Source organism: Peromyscus californicus, unplaced genomic scaffold (assembly GCF_007827085.1).
Source record: "Peromyscus californicus insignis strain IS unplaced genomic scaffold, ASM782708v3 Scaffold_4__1_contigs__length_199733344, whole genome shotgun sequence".
Lineage (NCBI taxonomy): Eukaryota > Metazoa > Chordata > Mammalia > Rodentia > Cricetidae > Peromyscus > Peromyscus californicus.
This window is the reverse complement of record NW_026294562.1, coordinates 178871101-178888917: the sequence shown is the minus strand read 5'-3', so window position 1 is coordinate 178888917 and position 17817 is coordinate 178871101. Positions and strand designations below refer to the sequence as shown.

The 17817-nt window shown below is 45.5% G+C and overlaps 1 long non-coding RNA gene across 16 annotated transcripts in view; it reads right to left on the bottom strand.

Moving 5' to 3' along the window:
• Nucleotides 1–17817, bottom strand: part of LOC128094524 (uncharacterized) — a 180374-nt gene that overhangs the window by 111168 nt on the left and 51389 nt on the right. For 9 of the 16 annotated variants that reach the window (XR_008212999.1, XR_008212998.1, XR_008212993.1 and 6 more), the window contains one exon: nt 13529–15127. The exons of 2 other annotated variants lie outside the window; for them this stretch is intronic. This is a non-coding gene — a long non-coding RNA (uncharacterized LOC128094524). Of the gene's footprint in view, nt 1–13528; nt 15128–17817 lie in introns of those variants that run through there. 5 more of the 16 variants (XR_008212994.1, XR_008212995.1, XR_008212992.1 and 2 more) reach the window with 1 other exon arrangement.

The window sequence follows — 17817 nt, the reverse complement described above, 5'->3', positions numbered from 1 at the left end:
ACCTCAGAGTCTCCCTTCATCCTCCTTCCTGGACTTCTGTGATACCTCCACTTCTCCCAGGTCTCCTGATGCTGTTCCCCCTCCTGCCAGAATGCAAAGCCTTCTCACAGGCCTCTCACAGCCTTAATAGCTCTGCCTGCAGAAAGAAAGCAAACTGATGGCCCTGTGCATCACTTTTATGATGCCTATGAGAGAGCTATAATTAATTTCCCAAATGCACACAGGACTCAGGGGATAGCCTGGGTGCTATTCACAGATTGCTCGATCGAGTAGCAGCTTTAGGCAAATGAGTCTGAGTAGCATTGCTTTGCTAAGTACTGCCTGGTGCACGTTGGTCCCGATGATGGCATCTCTAAAGCAATTTCAGAAGCAGATTAGAGAAGCAACATTTTTAATCTTTAACAAAAAACCATGCTGTGTACTGTTGATTTTTTTTTCTTTTCTTTTCTTTTTTGCCTCTGCTTCCTAGAGTCATGGCAAAATGTGGCTCAAAATAAAACAACAGTACGATTCATTGAGTAAATACCTTCAGTATTCCTAATTGCTTAGCTGCCTGTGTGGTCCCTGACACAAGGGGACAAAAAGGGGGTCACCTATTGCATGTTCCCAGGCATACTGAAGACTACCACTATCAGGACCTGAGATCAGTGTCCTGGGTTCTTTGCTGGAGGTAAATCTCTCTTTGAATGCAAACACTCTGGGGTTAGTGGCTATTTTCACACAAAACACAGGAATTGAACTTGGTAGAGAAGTCTGAAGACAGAGACCCAGAAGATACACTGACAATGAGAAAGGGGGCAAACAGGGAAGCAGTGCTGTTTGACAAGCCAGGTGGGGCAGGCACAGCAGGTGTGTCACAGTTAGCGTCACTTATCCACTTGGCACAAGCCTAGAGTCACTTGGGAAGAAGGAACCTCAGCTGAAGAACTGTCTCAGTCAGACTGGCCTGTGGCTGTGGCTGTGAGACATTATCTTAATGTCTACTTAATGCCACTGTGGGCGGCATCATCCCTAAACAGATAAGCCTGGGCTGCATAAGAAAGCTAGCTGAGCAAGCACTCCTCCATGGCTTCTACTTCAAGTTCTTGTCCTGCTGGAGCTCCTATCCTGCCTTGAGTTCCTGCCGTGGCTTCCCTTGACAAAGGACTGTAAGCTGTAAGAGAAAATAAACTCCTTCCTCCCCTGATGCTTTTGGTCATGATGTTTATCATGGCAACAGAAAGCAAATCAGAACAAGATGCTTGGAGGACAGATATTGAGCCAACAGAGGGCAGAGCAGCAAGAGCAGGAAATGTGAGGTCTGGGAAGCCCTGACACTGGCCTGCCCATCTCCCTCACTGGGCACTTGTGTTTGGCCAATGCCAGTACCAACATGTCCTTCTAAGAGCAGTGTCTCATCACAGGTGCTTAGTAGGCTGGTGCAGAGAGCAAAACAGCACCGAGGGAGTCTGCATTTAACACAGCCAGCAGAAGCCATCAACTGAAAATGAGCAGGAGCTGCTTCCTGAACCTCCAGCCATTCAGGCATGTGCTAGAGTAACTCCCTCCCCAGAGTGCCCCATCAGGATACCCACAGCAGTAACCTGGAATCTCACTGGCTTCCTTCCCACCACTCTCTCACTTCTCCCTCTCCCTGCTTACTGACATCAACTCTGAAGCTAACTCCCTGAATGGAGAGTGTCTTCCCTGGGTCTTCTAACAGAACAGCTCTCCCTGGCCTGTCTTGAGTCACATGCTGTTACAGGGGTCAGAGAGTTAAAATATTAATTGGCTAGGTCTGGACCACATGCCTACACTCTGGACCCAAACAGAAATGCCAGACACAAGCCAGCTGAAGGAAAAGGAAGGATTTCCCAGAGGAATCAGTGCCGTTGCCTGGGGAGAAAGTGTTGGTGATCAGGTCAAGCAGATAGCAGTTGCCCTGGGAGGGTAGGAATGAATTTGCAATGCCAAGTCCAGAGAGCATTCTAGCAGGAATGCATGTAAGCACAAAGCCTAGGAGCCTGCATAGAGCTGGGTGGCACAGGGTGTCTAAAGGAGGCATCATGGAGTAAGGCCACTACTGTGACATGTGAGCTGAGGTATAAGATCCTGGGAATTTCAACCCATTATCCTAAAGTACAGCTGGGCCTTCCCTAGAAGGCCAAAGTGGTTCCCCCACCTCACTAAAACCTTCTTTCTGGCTTAGAAGTCTATGAGGATCAGCATTTCTCCAAGGGTTCATGTCTTAATAGCCTGGTCCCCAGAAAAGTACTTTTGGCTGATGGTGAAACCTCTAAGTGGTAAGATCTCATGGGGATTTGGTGATCTCAGCCCCATCCTCACTCCCTTTTAACACCTGCCCATGAGATAGGCATTTAGTCTCACTATCTGTTTTCACTAGTATTGCTAGCCTAGACATAGGCTCAAAGGCAACATGGCTAAGCAGTAATGAACTGAAACCCCCAAAATTGTTAGCCAAGGTAGAGCTTGCCTCTTTCTAAGTCAGTCTCAGATATTTGTGATAGTAATGGCAAGCTGACCAACACGATCCCCAAATGTCTGGCTCCAGTAGTTCTATATCCTAGGAATGAGGAACTTCATGGGGTGTGTGCTCCCTGCACACTGATGGCAGGGTCTTTCCTTATGTGTTCATATCATCAAGCATAGGACTGCATACAGGCCCTCCAAGATGCAGATGTTTACATAGCTAGGCCCTACTGTGTGTCAGGAATCACAGGGAGCCTTGGCAGTGTAAGAATCTCTGTAGAATGTTTCCCTCCATGCCTGAAGTGAGCGGGAAGCAGCAGGATGTTTCTATGAGCTGCCAAGTGAGGCAGGCACCTTTAGGTGCAAACTTCCATATCAATTCACCTTCGGAGTGTTGGAGTTGGAGTTTTCTCCAGTTCTGCCCCGGGCCCACAGCCACTCAGACCCAAGCAAACACATAGAGACTTATATTACTTTTAAACTGTATGGCCATGGCAGGCTTCTTGCTATCTAGCTCTTAGATCTTAAATCAACCCACTTCTATAAATCTATACCTTGCCACATGACTCATGGCTTACCGGTATCTTTACATCTTGCTTCTCTTGGCGGCAGCTGGCAGCGTCTCCTGACTCAGCCTTCCTGTTCCCAGAATTCTCTTCTCTGCTTGTCCTGCCTATACTTCCTGCCTGGCTATTGGCCAGTCAGCATTTTATTTATTAACCAATCAGAGCAACACACTCACAGCATACAGAGTGATATCCACAGCAGAGTGTCCCTCCCTTTACATTCAGCTAAAACTTTATGATGTCAGGCATGAAGCTGTATGTGCTCACAGGCATTCTACTTGCCACTTTAACCTTCAAACACATGCTCTTTGGCCTTTATCAAAGCTTGCCCCAAACTATATCAGCAATCTTCTTAAAATATGACCTTAAACTGAGTGTACTCAGAAACATGCCTACCCCTAATGTGTTTTCTCATATGACTGTGCACAGACTTCTGGAATCAAACCCACATGGCCCCCTTGCTCAAGAGAACATGGCTCTGGAAATAACTCCTGTGTTCCCCTCACCTGATCAGGCAATAGATGTTTTTCCATGCCTTCATGTTTTGCATGTCCATTTCTGTCTGGTATTTGCTTTCATCAGGATGTGAACCCACTGAATTTGGTTACCATCTGTATCAAGAAAACATGGGAGGGGCTGGGGAGATAGTTCTGTCGTTAAGAGCACTTCCAGCTCTTCCAGGTGTTGCAAGTTTGGTTCCCAGTACCCACATCAGGTGCTCCCCAACTGCCTGTAACTCCCATTTCTAAGCCACAGGCATTGCACTCATAACACACACACACACACACACACACACACACACACAGTACCTTAAAAAAAGAAAACATGGGTAAAGAGTGGGTTGAATCAAGTTGAGCTGGTTTCTAGTAAAGGCATCTTTGACCCTTCCCTGAAGGATGCTAGCACTTACCAGGGAGAAACACTCCATAGGATGTCCCCCAAATTTCTACAACCCAGGTACCCCTCTCTTTCTTAGAATAAGTCTCAAAACCAGTATCCAATGAGCCCCACTTTGGAAAACGTTGAGTCAAGATCAGTTCTCATTCCCCAGGACAAGAAGCCTTAGAAACCCTCTCAGACACCCCACAAGGGCAGCTCACCCTGTGCTTCTCCTACCACCCACCACCCCAAATCAACATAACAGGAACACTAAGCTAAGTCAGCCAAGTCAAATGCAGCTTTAAAAAGCCATTCCATATGCAGAGACATAGCAAAGCCCTGGGTGGGTGTGTTGAGTGGGTCTCCAGACTCTCCAAGGTACAGTGTGCCGATGGATGAAGAGTCTGTATAAAACATCTCCTGTCATTAGCTCAATAAGACAGCTCATGACCAAAACTGCAGCAGAATCTTAATTGCCTCCTTTCTCTTCCCACTATAATAAATGATCCTTTTAGGAGATTTTTTGTCTGTTATTGTTCAATCTTTTCACTTTTTGGTGAGCTACACTATTGAGCTATACATATAGCCTATCTCCTTTCTGAGTAGATATCTCCTTGTATGATCATTCCACCAGGGCAAGCTGGGTTTGCATTGTCTAGAGTGCAGACATTTTTTACAAATTAAGTGCAGGTGATGTATGACTATTTGTCTTGTGTCACCATAAACCACCCAGAACTGTTGCCTGGCACACCCTGGGGACACTGCTAAACTAGCTGTGTGTTACCATGGCATGGTGCCTTGGTGAGTGTTGGTCTGGATAGTCAGGTGTTTGCACACAGACACCTCCTCCATACAGCACTACACAGACACTCTTGGCAGAGGTTGAATTTCTCACTCAGGCTCCCACAGATGAAGTTTAGGACTAGACACTACTATGGCTCTTGTGAATGGGCAAAAGAGGCCAAACATTTTCTCAGGATCAGATTGGTGCTGCCAGGAGCAATTGTGTCTCACGTCATTCTGCACTATGAGATGGCCATGAGTCTTTGCAGATAAGGAGTGGAAGGTTATGGCTTAAAAGCTTACACAGGAGCTATTTAGTGCAGAGATAGCCTTTGAATGAGGAACTCACCTGGTTATAGGGACAAAGCAGAGGAGACCCTTAAGCCAGAACTTCAGGAAAGGTTTCTCAGAAGAGGTGGCATTTAAGTTGAAACTAAAGGAAGACTTGTAGCCCACTGAGCAAAATGCAGAGCAGCAGGCAGCAAATGACAGTGCCTAGCAAGGGTGAGAGCTAAGTAGACGTGTTCAGACTCTAAAGTATTCTGGAGTAGATGGGCTGACAGAATGGTAACAAGAGAGAGTCTTGACCCCAGGCAGAGCCTCAGGTCTAAGAAGTGGCCACCCAACACCACTTCAGCATGCTTTTCCTGTTATCTTGATAGTTGAGATCCTGTCCACATACTTGTCATGACTTTAAGCAAACATTTCTCATCCAGAGTGCTTGCTTTGGGATGGAGCAAGAGCCCTGCTGGGCTCCCTCACAGAAATGGTTAGATAGGCCTAGATCAAGGGATGGTTCTGGACAGTTCAGTACCTTTGAATCACTGTAGGGGTTCCCACCAGGGCCAGACATTCAGGAGAGAGCACCAGGCTCAAAATGTTCTTTGTCTTTTGTCTTAATCTTTGTTTTTTGAGACATGATTTCATGTATCCAGGGAAGATGTTAAAATGATATATAACTGAGAATGACTTGAACTCCTGCTCCTCCTGCCTCTACACAGTTCATGTGATGGAACTCAAACCTGTGGCTTCTGACATGATAAGTAAGTACCTTAGACAGGGTTTTACTTTGTTAGCAGCAACTTTCAATTTGCCACAGTCTTTCCATCTCAGTCCCCACCCCTCCTCCAGCCCACTGCTGGGCTAAGACTTGTGCCACCCCACCTAGCTTCATTACACTAATTAGTAAACATGAACATAACCTGTCCATGACAACAAAGCACACCCCTGGGAAGAAGACAAGAGTCTGAATCATTCTGGGGAGGATATGTGGTTTTAATGTACACCCAAGTGCACAGCTGTATTAGCTAGCTCCTTTTCCCCATTGCTGTGAGCAACTTAAAGTAAGAAGGATTTGTTTGAATTCACTGGTTCAGTCGGTCCATCTTGGCAGGGAAGGCATGGTAGCAAAATCGAGCAGAGCCCCTCAGGCTGTGCAGAACCAGGAAGCCAAGAATCAAGAGTGATGTCTTCATCAGTGTTCTATTGCTGTGAAGAGATACAACCACCATGACAATTCTTACAAACGAAAATATTTAATTGGGGCTGGCTTACAGTTTCAGAGGTTTAGTCCATTGTCATAGCATGGTGCATGGTGACATGCTGGCAGACATGGTGCTAGAGAGTCCTACATCCTCATTTGCAGGTAACATGAAGAGAAGGGGAGATCCTGGGCCTGGCTTGAGATTTTGAAATGTCAATGTCCAGCCCCAGTGACACACCTCCTCCAACAAGGACACACCTCCTATTCCTTCTCAAGTAGCACCATTCCCTGATGACCAAGCATTCAAATATATGAGACTGTGGGGCCATTCTTATTCAAAGCACCACAAATGGGATTGCAAGTTGAGCTGGGCTTAAACCCTCATAGGTCCACCCCTAATGACCCATTTCTGCTAGTCAGGCCCACAGCCTCCTCAAAATAGCACCACCAGCTGGGTACCACACATTCAAACACATGAGCCTGTGGGGAACTTTACCCTTCTAAGTGTAGTAGCATCAGCTCCTAGTCAAGAGGAAACGAGAGGTAACACTTCCTGAGGAGGGCACAGCACATGGGAACAGAAGGAAGTCGGGATCAGCAGCCATGTCTAGAACTAGAGCACAAAGCCTCAGGAACCTACTGAAGAGGAAACATCACTAGCCCCACCTATTAGAAGACCGAACAACCACAAACACCTCTCTGGGAATCTTCTTCAATCCTCAAGATGGCCCTAGACTGGTTCCCAACAGCCACCAAAGCCATGCTAATGGTTTGGTGATAAGGATACCACCAAACATAGAGACAGGAAATACATAGTGAATAAACATTAGTAAAAGGGACTGTATAATACTGTGGTTTTTTTAGTGCTGAAAACAGATGAAAAGTTATTTAAAAAAAATGTATGACTTTCATATTTGATTATAAGTCAAGAGCATCTAAAAAAAAAAGAGAATTGGGAGGTGGGGGTTGTGGTGGGGCAAAAGGCACTAGCCTTACAGACTGGAATTAATGAGGTTCTTCCTAATGGCAAAGGAGTGACATGGTGATCAGTTAATTACTATTCAGCCGCCTGTAATTAATGCACAACTGGAACTGGTGAACAATGAATTAAACTACCACAGAATGCTGCTATGCAAATCAAACTGAGGACCCTGCTTGCTGATTGTGAATGTTGTTAACCAAGGCTTCACCATTGTGATTTCATTAGTGTCTCCCTCAGACAATGTGTTACATGGCTAGTGGGTGAGTTGAGCTGAAGTACCGGCTGCCTAATAAAGCCTGTGATCCAGATGCTGGTGTTGGAGTATCCCTTCATGGAGCATGCTCCTGTGGGGTTTCTGAGATCTAGCAACTGACTCACCTGGCCTAGGTCTCAAGGCTGTGTAGAAAGCCAAGGAGGAGGGAGAGCTGGGAGGCAGACAAGAAGGTTGCTAAGAAGAAAGGTAAGATACCTTTCTTTGCTATGAGAGTATCACTGTTCTCTCAGTCTCCCTAGCACCCTAATCCCCATTAGGAACACAGGGGATAGGCCCATGAAAGTCTAGGCCCTGGCAATGCATTCCCAGATACCAGATGGGTGATTGCTTGGGTTGGATGTGACATACTCCTGCAGAGAGAGGCTCATGTATTTAAAGGCTAGTCCCTGTCATGTGGGAGGGTCTAGGAACTTTGGGAGTTGGGACCTATCCTGAGATACAGACAGTTGGGTAAAGTCTTTGAATATTATTTTTGGCCCCTTCATATTATGCTCCCTTCTTCTTTTTTCTTTTTAACTTCTAGAATGATTTTTATTTATTTTTTATTTAAGAAATTTTTTATTAGTTTTACATACCAACCACAGATCCCCCTCTCATCCCTCATCTCGTTCCCACTCAGCCTTCACCCCAAACCCACTCCCCATGCCCTCCTCCAAAAAAGAAAGGGTAAGGCCTCCCATGGGGAGTCAGCAAAGCCTGGTACATTCAGTTGAGGCAGGACCAAGCCAGCCTCCCTGCATCAAGGCTGAGCAAGGCATCCCACCAGAGGGAATGGGCTTAAGAAAGTCAGCTCATGCACCAGGGATAGATCCTGATCCTACTGCCAGGGGCCCCTCAAACAGACCAAGCTACACAACTGTCTCCCCATATGCAGAGGGCCTAGTCCGGTTCTGTGCAAGCTCCACAGCTGTCAGTCTAAAGTTCGTGAGTTCCTATGAGCTTGGTTCAGCTGTCTCTGTAGATTTCCTCATCATGATCTTGACTTCCCTTGCTCATATAATCCTTCTTCCTTCTCTGACTAGAGTCCCGGAGCTTGACCTGGTGCTTGGCTGTAGATCTCTGCATCTGCTTCCATCAGTTACCAGATGAAGGCTCTCTTGGTCCAATCAGAGCTGGCAGTCTGCATCTCAAGCTGCTGCTGAGGTCTCAAGGGATAGGTGGGTTTGGGGGATGGTGTGGGACTTATAGATTACAGGGTCTAATGGGGGGTGGGGTGGGCAGGCCTGCCCATAGGAGTCTTGCCTGCTGGCCTGCAACTGGGACTCACTCTCTTCTTCTAGATCAGTTCTCCTACACAGGCCGCTGCCACCATGATGACCCCTACCCATGTGCCTGGGGTCAAGTAACCATGGACTAAACCCATGAGAAATGTGAGACAAATTAATCTTTCTTTTAAGCTGTTTGTCATATATTTAGTTACAGCTTCAGGAAAGTAGCAAATATGGTGATCTTTCAAAAATATAAGTCATTTCTTTAAAAGTCTTTTGTTTAGAAACTCTCTCAATAATTTCCATCATAGTGGGAACATTTACTCTTTGTAGCATGGCAACCAGGCCTGAGGTAAACTGATCTATGTTACCTTCTAGTCTCATCTCCTTCTTCCCTTCACTTATATAGTTCAGACATATTCATCTTTCTGTGCCACAAAATCTTCAGCTCAGTTCTGCCCCAGGACCTTTGCGTGTACTAGTCTTGAAGCCTAGAACATTCTTCCCTGGCCTTTGCCCCAGTGACTATATGTCATCTTAAATGTCATCCTCAGAAAAGTCTGTCCTGACTTCTCTATCTAAACTAGCCCCTCTCCCAAAGTACCACCGCTATCCTCCCTCATGTATCCCTGATTATTAAACTCACGGTGTAGAAAATATGGGTTGCATGTGCTGGGTACACTAACTATCCAGGATATTTTCATTTGAACACAGACTCCCTAGGAGAACATGTCTCTGCTCTCCCACATGTGTCACCATGTGGCCCCATGACTAGTGTTGAAAGATGAAATCCACCAAAGGCCCATTCACGAAGGCCATATGAGATCCCTCCATGAACAAGGAAGCTACCAGAAGTACCTGCTTGAGAGGAGGTCCTGGTGTATTCTGTTGACATGTGCTGCCCTCTCTACATCTGTGGCTCCAAGGAGACTCAAGCTAAGAGTATAGCAGGGAAGATATGGTTTAAGGAACTGAGTGTAGGGGCAGAGACTGACTAATACTCAGAGAAGCTGAAGCCCTAGGCCCATACCAAAGGCTTCCTCATTCAGGTGATTTCTTCAGCTTGGTTGTGTGGAGACTGCTGGCTGAAGCTTCAAGCTTCTCTGAAGACCTCCTATTCACACACACACACACACACACACACACACACACACACACACACAGAGAGAGAGAGAGACAGAGACAGAGACAGAGACAGAGACAGAGACAGACAGAGAGACAGAGAGAGACAGACAGAGAGACAGAGAGACAGAGAGAGACAGAGAGATCACCAAGCTTCCACCATGGTCGGGACTCTACACAGCTGCGAAATGTGCCCTGCCATCTCAGCTAGGGTACTCATGATGCTCTGCTCTGCATCCCACTTAGAGTGCTCAGAGTATCCCAGCCCCCTCAACTCTCACCACTGACACTTCCGTTGTACTGGTCATGTCATTGACAACCTCTGTGACTATAGAACAAGACTCAAGCAAACTAGGCCCAAAAGAGGGAACTTGCTGGTTCACAGAATTCCAAGTCCATCACAGCTTCAGGCATGTCTGGGGCTAGTGTTAGTAATGTCCTCTGGACACTGTCTCTCCTCATCTCTAGCACAGCTCTGTCCTATCAGGGCTCCCCTCTCATTTGGATTTTTCCTAAGCAGGAGAGTTGTCAACCACCTTGGTGCTATGAGTCTCTGACTCACTATGGTAAAGGCTTCTTAGAGCATTTTAAAACACCCCCTCCCCCTCTCTCTCCCCTCTGTGTGTGTATGAGATAGATGATACAAATATGTAAAATTAAAATATTAATCATTAATTTTATGTGCACTAAATTAAAAAAAACATTGACAGTGGGTTTGTCACTTTTATGTAGCTATGACCAAAATGTCTCCTAGAATAACAAAGAAGGATGGATTTATGTGGCTCATGATTTCTGAGGTATCTGTCAATCATGATAAGGAGGTTGTGGAAGAGAAGTCAGGAAGCAGAGAGGAAGTATAGAAAGGAGCCAGGGATGATCTAGCCCCCAAGGACTCACATCTATTAATTTGCTTCCTCCAACTTGGCCCTCCTCCCCCTTTTCACCACCTCCCAATAATGCCAGCATATTATGACTCCATCAAGGAAGTACTCCATTCAGAGTCCCCATGATGTACTCATCTCTGGAAACACCATACAGACATATCTGAAGGTGTCTGTGTCTGAGTCAAGCTAACAATGGAGATTAACTACCACAGACTGAAAACTAACTATATGAAAACATTCTATTGACAAACTCATGTCAAGAACCCCTGTCCAATCACTCTGTATCCACTTTTCCATAGCAATACCCTAAGGTCCCAGGACTGATCCTCACTAGCCCAGCCTAAGTTATATGACCATCTCTGAACCAACCATAATAATCAAGAGTATGAGATGTGCTGATTGGCTAGGTGTGTTAGTCCACTCAGAGGCAGGTGGGTAAGCAGGGTCCAGACTCCTCAAACCAAAGGAATAGAAAAGATGAGGGGTAGAGGTGCAGGCACAAAGTAGAAATAGACAGGAAGTCAGATGCCCACTATCCTGGACATGTGGCCAATGATACAGAATGTCTGCTTATAGAGACCCAGAAAGGACAGTGTTCAGAGAGATATGGACCACCTGAGTGAGGCAGAAACTTCTCTGTCCCAGATGGAAAATCACAGGATTTGAGAGTCATCTTCCCCCACCTAACACCAACAACATTGGCCAAGCCATTTTTTAACTTAAAATTTTCTTTTGTGGGAGAAAGAAAAGGGAGTCAGATCTCCTTGAGTTAAAGGCAATTGTGAACCACCTAACATGGGTGTTGGGAACAAAACTCAGGTCCTCTGGAAGAGCAGTAAGCATTCTTAATTGCTCAACCATTTCTCCAGTTCCTAAATGTGATAGATGTTTTTGGTTGTCTGGAAGTAACTAAAACCCAAGTGGTTGAGGACACAGGCAAGAATTTTTGATTGAATCATTTGAGGTGGGAAGATCCCTCCCTTAAATCTGGGCCACATCTTCTGGTAGAAGTCTATATAACATTCATGGGAGAAGGAAACTCTTATTCTTTGCTTGCTTGCCCTCACTCTGCTGGCAAGTCCATTCCTTCACTGGTTTTAAAGCCTGCTTCTCAGGGATTCCAGCATATACTGAAGACCAGCTGAGACATGGACTTGACAACTACTGGATTCTTGGACTTTCCATTGGAAGACAGCCATTGTAGGACTGGCTGGACTACAGCCTATAAGCCTCTATAATAAATCATATATACATAACTAAGCAGCCCTTGCACTGGGCAAGCTACTTATGGTGGTCAGTCTTGTTTGTCAACATGACTCGATCAGAAGATGTCTAAGACTGATGAGATCCATCCATGTGTGTGTGGGGGGGTGAGTATAGGGGCTTCAGAGAAGAGTGACAGGTGAGAATTGACTTGGGAAGGAAAATTCCCTTAGAACAGGACCTTCCAAAGGACAGCCCAGATAAGAAGTCTAAGGGGAAAAGGCAGCCTCTGTGGCTGCATCCCATCTGAGTGTGTCACTCACTGCAGTGATCTTGTCACATCAAACTCCTGCTTCCTAACAGCAGGAACGCTCTACGAAGTTTTCAGGCTTTCAGTACCAGACTGCGATGACTAGGGTATCTAATTGTCTTGAACGAAGCAGCTCCTTGTTCTCTGCCCACCCCCTCCCCCCAGTTTGGAAAGGATTTTGGGCCTGTGATCCTGCAGAAGGTGGGAATGCTCACTCATTTAAATGGGGTCTAAAGACTTGCCTTAATCCCATAGTAACCACTAAGCAACTATGTAGACTTCAGATGAGTTGCTCACTTTTCTGGGTCTCAGTTTCATTGTCTATAAATGGCTAAACTGCCCCCCATCCTGACTGCCCTGCTATAGAGAGTTTGTGAGCTGGAAAAAAGAAGTATCCAGCAAGTGAAGATCAGGATAAATCCTGGATCCAGAGGCACCAGATGCTGTGCCACTCAGAAGTAAATAGCCTGTAGAGCTGAAAAATGGAGAGTAAAGCCAAGGACCCCTAGTCACCCAGAGAGACAGGAAAATGACCCTGAAGAGATGGACTATGGTGTGAAGGATAGGAGCAAGATGTGTTTAAGGATTGGTTTACCTCCCTTCTGTAAAGCATGGCCTGGAACCTGGAGCTTGGTAGATTGTGTGCACAGCATCAAGCTGGAAAGAGGCCTCCATGAGGTTCACTTTTAGTCCTGTGGGGTTCTTGATTCAGTGGTTGGGCCAGAGGTTAGGCCTCTGAGACTTTATGCTGTGACCTGTGTTGTTAAATCAATAGCCACAAGAAGAGCTATAAGTGAGAGGCTCAATCTGGAGAATGAAGGAATAGATGTTGGCATGTCCCTTTGAATCACAGAGGAGAGGTCCATAGGCCCAAAATGGAGTTAGGGACATCTCTAGGGCTGTAATGGGTAAAAGGCCAAAGAACCATGTAGATCTGAGACTTGAATTTTGTGGTATTCTTGTTTTAGATGTAGATGTAGAATTCAGTGAGTATGTCATGTGTCCAGCCTAACTAATCTAAACTACACATCCATTGTGTGCTCATCACTCAGATCAAGACAGAGCATATTTCCAGTACATGGCCTTGCCAAGCTAACATGTATTCTAACTTATACCACCATTGATGAGTTTCATCTGATTTTGAACTTGATGTAAATGGTTTTGTGTTATTTTAGATAACCTTTCCTGGGAAATTTACTTCTATTCTCCAGTACCGATGACAGACAGGAAAAAAAAAGTTCCATCCACATTCTTCTTGGTGAATCAGTGAGTTTCTTGGATTACTTACAGGAGTGTAGACGACTCAGACACCTGTCTTAGTTAGGGTTTCTATTGCTGTGATAAAACACCATGACCGAAAGCAACTTGGGAAGGAAAGGGTTTATTTCATCTTCATAGAGTTCATCATCCAGGGAAGTAGCAGCGGGGACATAAGGCAAAACCCAGAAGAAGTAACTGAAGCAGAGACTGTAGAGGAGTGCTGCTCACTAGCTTGTTCCCCGCGGCTTGTTTAGCCTGCTTTCTTATTCACCTCAGGATCACCTGCCCAGAGTACCACCCACAGTGTCCTAGGCCCTTCCACAACAATTTCTATTTACAAAAATGCACCACAGGCTTCCTCACAGGCCCACCTGGTGGAGACCATTTTCTCAGTTGAGGTTCCCTATTCTTGACTGTAGCTTATGTTAAGTGTCTTTGGAGGTGGGCTTTGGATTTTCAAAAGCTCAAGCCAAGCCCAGTGTCTCTGTCATCCTGTTGCCTACAGATCCGGATACAGAACTAGCAGTTACCACTCCAGCACCATGTCTGCCTGCATGCTGCCATGCCTCACCCCATGACAATTATGGACTAAACCTCTGAATCTGTAAGCCAACCCCAGTTAAATGCTTTCCTTTATAAGAGTTGCTGTGGTCATAGTGTCTCTTCACAGCAACAGAACATTGACTAAGACAGATCTTAATTTTAGCAAAGTCCAGGTATTTATCTTTTATTGCCATTGTTCCCTGTGCTTGTCTCTAGATGTGACCTGAAACCATGGGATAGTCCTCAAATTTCTATAGGCAAAGGAACTGTTACACAATATTTCCTTCAAAATTACAACCTCCTATATTAGAGGGAAGCCCCTTAAGACACAGGATGTAGATGGAAATGTGAAGCAGCAGGGTGATCTAAGGGGAGGTGAGACCTTTAATCCTGCAGAGAAGCTCATTAAGCTAAAAATGTAGTTCAAAAGCTTCAGAAATTCCTGAAGATTCCCTAAACCCCTCCCTCACCAAGCAGATTGTCTTAGTCAGTGCTCTATTGCTATGAAGAGACACTATGACCACAGCAACTTTTAAAAAAGAAAACATTTAATTGAGGCTTGCTTGCAGCTTCAGAGAGTCATTTATGTTCCTCTAAGTAACTCCAATAAAACTCTTAGGTTCACCAAGTTGGACTTTGGTGGTATCATTACCTTGATCTGTCATTAGTTTCCTATCTGGGGTGAGTAGATATCTGTTCTCATCTTCCCAGGAATAGGATCACACAACAGGAGCCTCCTAAGAGATAGATTACAATGCCCAGTTCCTTGACGGTCCCTGGGGATTATAGGTAAGATGGCTTTCCTCCTGCCCTGTTCATCTTATGCCCTACAGTCCCAGTGCAGTACACAGTAGGAAGAACAGGCACAAAACAAATCCATTCCGAACAAGTCTACATGCTTGTTGAGGGCTGGCTCAGGAATCATAACAGCTTGGTCTATAGAAATGTCCTGAAGTATGTTCTCTGAACTTCCGGTGTTCTGAAGTCTTATATTTGCTCTGCCCCATCGCTGCCTCCCTCTGTTGTGCTGGTGGTAAGGTGAGAGGAGGCTCTCAGAGACAGAAAACATCCAAATTCTTCATAACTTCTTGAGTCCACAGACATAGGATGGAGGTCTCTACCTCTGCTCTTGTAATCCTCCATATGCTCCAGTTTCTTCACCTATAAGATGGGGAGAGTGAACATATGTGCTTCTCAGAATCCTAGGAAGAATTACCTGAGATAATGCATGCAAAGTGCCTATCCTAGCATGTAATCCATGCTCAATACATAGTAGATAATTTTATTTATTAACTGCCAGATAGGACAAGCTCCCATTTAGCCTCCTAGCTCTTAATGATGGCCTGTTGTCTCTGTTGGGAGTTTGGCTTCTCTGTTTCTTCACTTCCATGCTAATGTTTAGGATGTCCTGGACAGTTCAGAGGACAAACCTCTAGCCCATCCTGACAGGCTCCTGTCCTATCCTGTTCTGACCACAACTTATCACCAAAGTACCCCACGGCTTCTCTTACTCTAGATCTCCCAGCTGTCAAGCTGCTCTGCTCATTCTGTCCAGTTTCCCACGAAGTGGATCTGACTTCATCTATGCAGATTCTATTTTGCTGGTGGCACCAGCTGCTGTTGGCTGGCAGAGATTTCAACCATGAAATTTGTTCAATACAATAAAATGCCATCATCCCAAGGAAGCAACAATTGGGAATGAGCACGTATGCTCTTAAGATTTCAGAGCATTCCTCAGTTATTCTACCACACTGAGACATTCCTGCCCAAGGACCACAGACTACATCAAAGAACCCTGGCCTGGCCTGACCAAAGCACAAGTCCTGGGCCTGTATGTCATCACTAGCATCTAGTCTATGTGTGCGAAATGAATGGACTAACTAATGACAGGTCCCCAAGCAATTTGGGTTCATTCATGCATACAAGCCTTTGATTTCCATTCAGCAAGCAGGAGCAGCTAACTGGTTTCACTCAGTTTTTGTGACCAGAGCTGAGGACTTCTTTTTTAAAACAGTCATGGAAATGGGGAGCGGGAGGGGGGGGGAGTGGCAGAGTTCTCACACACCTCATCTTCTCAAGAACCCTCCATGGACTCTAGGTTTCTCTGGCTTCACTGAACCCATTTTCTAAATCTGTGTTCTAGGTACCAGAAAATTACAACCTGATATGTCCTTTAGGCTCCATCTATATTGCCAACACCCCTTTCCCTGTCCCTTGGAAAGAGAGACCCATGAGAACCCAAACTGGAAGTTTTGATGGACAGAGACTCCACCTCAGACACTTACTATACAGCGTCTCAAGGACAAGCATTCTTAAAAAGAATCCTCCCAGCTGTGCAGTCACAGTCATGTTCATTCACTCACTCATTGTACCTTTCACATCTTTCCCAGGCCCAGGTAAAGCAGCTGATACTCCCCAATCTACACATTTGCAGTTGACATTTCAAAATTAGATGGCCACAGATGGGACATATCTGTGTCCTATCCTGGAGTCTGAAATTTTTAAGTACAAATAAATGCCTATGCTGGCCATCTCCTGATACATGGAAGGAATTTTTGGTCAGCACAAAGCCTAATAGTCCTGGCATTGACCTTCCCTCGTGGACACTGGAATGTTTGGGGACCTGAGTCCTTAAGGTTTTTACTTCTTTGAGTGTCTTAAGATGGGTTGTACATAACTCCCTGGAGGATTAGTCTGGCCACTCAGCAGATACAGTTGGCCATTTCTTCCCATTCTCTTAACAACCAGACTCTTCAAACAGAAGCCTGTCAAAGTGATATCACTGGCCAAAAAGGACAATATGGAAGATGATTCTCAATTGTCTCTTGTCTAGAGCACAGGACGCCCCATAGCAGGAGCTGCTCCTGAAGTTTCCCCACAATGAAAATCATGCCACAGTTCACAAGTTTGCCCATTATACCTGGTATGGGTTCCCACAAGTCCTGCCTTCCAAGGGACAGGAGAGGAGTCTCTATAAGCAGAGATAAGCCTCAGGAATGCACCAGTCTTGCATAAATGGTTGTGACTTCATGAAGGAATTTCACTCTAGGAAACCAAATGGGACCTTATGTGTTTCTCTTGGCCTTAACTCCTGAGCACTTTGACTGAGATATGGCATCTCTCCAGAGTCAAGGCCTGGGTAAACTGACCTGATAGACAGGGTTCCCTTCCTTGGAAGGACATAGCCATAAAGTGCTGCCCAGCTGCTACTGATTCTCTTACTCTCCTTCCTCTGCAACTTTGAAAACCCTTTGACTATCTTTCAGGTGTGTCCATAGACAAGCCCTATATAAAACTGCCTGACCCAAGAACCTTTAGGCTCCATGATGTCTATTTGCTGTGTGGTCTTTGAAATTCCCAGGTGGTCATTACACACATTCATAAGCAGTCAGTAAGTGGGAACACAGCTATTGCTTAATGATTAGCTAGCACTTCTCAGCACAGGCTTTCATTGCACATTGTGCAGTGCTAACTCATGAGAAAAGTGGCCAGGCTTGGCACAGGTCTGCCATCCCAGCTACTAGAGAGGCTGAGGGAAGATAACAAGTTTAAGGCCTAGATTTTATTATGAGCTAAGGGTCAGCCTGAGCACCTTAGTGCCATATGTATCAAAATAAAAAGTATACAGTAAAAATTGTGGCTCAGTGGCAGAGGGCTTATCTAGAATATGTGAGACCCTGAGTTCAAGTCCCAGGAGTAGGGGCGTGGGAGAGGAAGAGGAGGAAAAGAAAAAAATGCTGTCCACTAATAATGCCTGCAGCCAGCACATGGAGGACTAAGTGCTTATTCAGAGAGTATCACTCCATAGCTGTGGAAGGGAAATTGACCAAACCAATGTTAAAGGCCATTTT